A 4,980-nucleotide genomic window follows, 5' to 3' on the forward strand; every position below is an offset into this window, starting at 1 on the left:
GCTGAAACCAGTGGATGCGCGAAGAAAACAGATTTTTCCAAGTCTTCTCGATCTCCACATGAAGATCAGGAAGAAATGGAAGACTCACCTGGGCTGGAGGGTTATGGTCAGAAAGATAGCGCTCATCGAGCCGACCGCGAGGCGCCACCTTATTAGTCCGCTTCCACGGCAAGGCGCATTCCATAACCTCAAGCAGCTCCTCATACGCAGGGCAGGAGGGTTGAGAGGACTCAGTCTCAACTTCCTTGTCCACCTCTTACATCTCCTGCTCTTCCTGGCCGGGAGCCAGCAGAGCACTAGCCGCTGGATTGGATGACGTCAGAGAAATAACGTCATCCTCCAGCAGCTCACTCTCGCCCACGACTGATGAACGAGAAAGGGAAAGCACCTTCTTTAATTCATCGGCCAGGTCCACCTGAGAACCCCATGAGCTCAGTTTCCTTCGTGCCTCAGCAGCGGCAGGTCCTGAGCCCTGAGGATCCGATGGCTGACCCTCTTTCCTCGAAAAAAGGGCCAAACGAGAGCGGAGCTTCCTCATGGAAAAAAGCTCACAATGAACGCATGCCGCCCCCTCAAGGTAGTCACGCGCATGCTCTTCGCCCCAAACATATGACGCAAAGGTCGTGTGTGTCATCGGGTGTCAAATAACGCAGACACGGATCCACACATCTCCTAAACGCCTTGCTAGTGCTAGTGCTCGCCATATTAGTAACAAACAGAACAGCGTTCTTACCAGTATGCACTTCAAACAAACAGTCTCTGAAGACGAAGAAGAGGATGACGTGTTCTCCTGGCACCCTTTTATACAGTGGTCGCGCCGGTGATGACGTCATAGGCTGTCGCCGGCCAATAGCATGGGTGCATTTACATGTTTTGCTTCAGACACCGGTCACACTGGAGGCGTTCCCCATAGCGACCCCTAGAAGACGCAGTTCGAAGTTCCCTCGGAAGGGAACACAATGTACAAAATGAGGAAAACGTAAGAAACAAATAAGAGTTATACCAGTTTGACATTTAAATTCCCACACAGACTTCAATAATATGTTTAATTGGTTACACAGCATATGTTTATTAATTGTGTAAAAACCTGAGGAATGTGATGACAGATGATTGATTTCTCAAAAGACTAACGGCAGATCATCATGGTGGTGGCCCGTAAAGAGTAGTTTGGGCCTTTAAAGTTGTAAAACTTGATGCCATCAAGTTTGCCTTAATTTTGTCAAGAGGTGTAGTACCGTATTGGCCCGAATATAAGACGACCCTGATTATAAGACAACCCCCCTTTTTCCAGATGTACCTTTTGGAAAAAGGCTTTTTAAAAACCAAATCTTGTTTTTTCTCAGTAAAACACATTGTGTCTAAAATTATTTTCATATTGCATATTTTTCCTATTTTAATTTTTATTTTGAAAGTATGGTAAAAACTGGTAAAATGTACCAACAATCACATTTAAAAAATATACACTTTTTGATATACCATAAAAAAAACAAAAAAAACAGGTAGCCCATCTGAATTAGGACATTTAGGCTATCCATCTAATACCAGCCTACCAAAATCTTATTAACAGTAGAAGTAAAATCTTACTGTAGTCTTCAAATCTGGGTACTGGCTTACGTTTTAAAATCACAAAGGAAGTTTGGTCCCATCAGGCTAGCGTGACAGTCACGACTCATGCAGCTGTAAGGTTTTCTGCTTCTTTTGTTTTTACTCGCGATCTTTACAACACGCATTACATTACGTATTTCATGGCACACTCGTTTTATGCGTATTTGGCGCCACCTAGTGTTGTGGGTGTATATTGACATGTCAAAGTCTAGACCCTGAATATAAGACGACCACGTTTTTTCAGATGTATTTCCTTCAGGGGAAAGACCCTGACCTTTATCCAGGTCTTTCAGCAGGTCGGCCTGATAAGCCTGCAAAATTGCCATGGTATGCAATGAAACCGCCGCCTGACCTGCTGCTGCGTACGCCCTGCCATTCAGACGAGATGTCATTTGAAGGGCTCTGGATGGCAAGGAGGGAGTCTTAAGAGAGGATGTCTCTCCCATAGCGAGATAGCAGGCTAGTGTCTCTTCAATGGGGGGTACCCTCTCATATCCGCTCTCACGCATCCCCTCCACGTTGGCATAAGTAGTCTGCTGAAACCAGTGGATGCGCGAAGAAAACAGATTTTTCCAAGTCTTCTCGATCTCCACATGAAGATCAGGAAGAAATGGAAGACTCACCTGGGCTGGAGGGTTATGGTCAGAAAGATAGCGCTCATCGAGCCGACCGCGAGGCGCCACCTTATTAGTCCGCTTCCACGGCAAGGCGCATTCCATAACCTCAAGCAGCTCCTCATACGCAGGGCAGGAGGTTTGAGAGGACTCAGTCTCAACTTCCTTGTCCACCTCTGACATCTCCTGCTCTTCCTGGCCGGGAGCCAGCAGAGCACTAGCCGCTGGATTGGATGACGTCAGAGAAATAACGTCATCCTCCAGCAGCTCACTCTCGCCCACGACTGATGAACGAGAAAGGGAAAGCACCTTCTTTAATTCATCGGCCAGGTCCACCTGAGAACCCCATGAGCTCAGTTTCCTTCGTGCCTCAGCAGCGGCAGGTCCTGAGCCCTGAGGATCCGATGGCTGACCCTCTTTCCTCGAAAAAAGGGCCAAACGAGAGCGGAGCTTCCTCATGGAAAAAAGCTCACAATGAACGCATGCCGCCCCCTCAAGGTAGTCACGCGCATGCTCTTCGCCCCAAACATATGACGCAAAGGTCGTGTGTGTCATCGGGTGTCAAATAACGCAGACACGGATCCACACATCTCCTAAACGCCTTGCTAGTGCTAGTTCTCGCCATAATAGTAACAAACAGAAACAACGTTCTCAACGTATGCACTGGTAAGAAAAAACAAAACAGTCTCTTAAGACGAAGAAGAGGATGACGTGTTCTCCTGGCACCCTTTTATACAGTGGTCGCGCCGGTGATGACGTCATAGGCTGTCGCCGGCCAATAGCATGGGTGCATTTACATGTTTTGCTTCAGACACCGGTCACACTGGAGGCGTTCCCCATAGCGACCCCTAGAAGACGCAGTTCGAAGTTCCCTCGGAAGGGAACACAATGTACAAAATGAGGAAAACGTAAGAAACAAATAAGAGTTATACCAGTTTGACATTTAAATTCCCACACAGACTTCAATAATATGTTTAATTGGTTACACAGCATATGTTTATTAATTGTGTAAAAACCTGAGGAATGTGATGACAGATGATTGATTTCTCAAAAGACTAACGGCAGATCATCATGGTGGTGGCCCGTAAAGAGTAGTTTGGGCCTTTAAAGTTGTAAAACTTGATGCCATCAAGTTTGCCTTAATTTTGTCAAGAGGTGTAGTACCGTATTGGCCCGAATATAAGACGACCCTGATTATAAGACAACCCCCCTTTTTCCAGATGTACCTTTTGGAAAAAGGCTTTTTAAAAACCAAATCTTGTTTTTTCTCAGTAAAACACATTGTGTCTAAAATTATTTTCATATTGCATATTTTTCCTATTTTAATTTTTATTTTGAAAGTATGGTAAAAAATGGTAAAATGTACCAACAATCACATTTAAAAAATAAACACTTTTTGATATACCATTTAAAAAAAAAAATTCCCATCTGAATTAGGACATTTAGGCTATCCATCATGCCGTTGAAGTTTGATGGGCCACAGGCTTCAAACCACCAGCCTTCAGAAGAAAAATGAAAAAAGAGAGTCATGTTTAGACAGTCAGGTAGACAGGCAGACAGACAGACAGATAGACAGACAGACATATAGATAAATAGTAGTGCTGTCAAACGATTAATCGCGTTTGCATTAATAGCATCCAAAATAAAAGTTTTTGTTTACATAATATATGTATGTGTGCTCTGTACAGGGCTGGATTGGTAATCGGGCATACCGGGCATTTTCCCGGTGGGCCGACGCAATTAAGGGGCCGACAGAATGTTTTTTTTTTTTTGTGTAAGTAATGAGCCACACACCGGGCATTTTCCCGGTGGGCCGACGCAATTAAGGGGCCGACAGAATGTTTTTTTTTTTTTTTAACAAGCTAGGACCATCACGCGACAGCGAGCAGCCATTGACCCATTGGATTGTCTCCTGTATTGACAGCATAAAACCATCCAATCACAATGCGCTATAGACGGAGCGATGAAGTACTTTGCTCCGCCTATATAAAGATCGCTTCACTCCAACTTCTTCCTGGTCGGCTTTTCCCACGTTTTCACAGCAGCATTATCAAGAACAGGCTTGCTCTGCGGTGAGTGATGTGGGCCAAAAAGCCAGGCAGGAGGAAAAGAGGAGAGTAGTTGAATCTGTAAATTGCTTGATAGATGTCTGCCTCCGTTGCGAGTCCCTATCAAGCACTTTACCTTGCTCCGCCTATATAAAGATCGCTTCACTCCAACTTCTTCCTGGTCGGCTTTTCCCACGTTTTCACAGCAGCATTATCAAGAACAGGCTTGCTCTGCGGTGAGTGATGTGGGCCAAAAAGCCAGGCAGGAGGAAAAGAGGAGAGTAGTTGAATCTGTAAAGTGCTTGATACGGACTCGCAACGGAGGTAGGCATCTATAGGGTGACCATATGTCCTCTTTTCCCCGGACATGTCCTCTTTTTGGACCTACAAAAATGCGTCCGGCCGGGATTTCTTAATTGCCCAAAATGTCCGGGATTCTGCTGTTTTCTTAATCTCACTTCCGCTGAACCTCTGACCATTGCCGCCTGCTCACGCAACATGTGTTTCGCTCCCGCAATTTTCGTGTCCACTCCTTTAAACATTCTAATATTGTATATAATTTGGGCGCTTCAGGGAGTCGCTGGAGTCGCTGTTAAAGATGTGACTGACATTTGACTGAAATGCTTGTATTGAAACATTTTGCATTCTACCCATTCTACCTCTTTTATGGAGTTCTACATTAACTGTTCCCTCCTGGTGGAATGACCTGCCCA

Source organism: Sinocyclocheilus rhinocerous, unplaced genomic scaffold, assembly GCF_001515625.1.
Source record: "Sinocyclocheilus rhinocerous isolate Xijiao unplaced genomic scaffold, SAMN03320098_v1.1 scaffold491, whole genome shotgun sequence".
NCBI lineage: Eukaryota > Metazoa > Chordata > Actinopteri > Cypriniformes > Cyprinidae > Sinocyclocheilus > Sinocyclocheilus rhinocerous.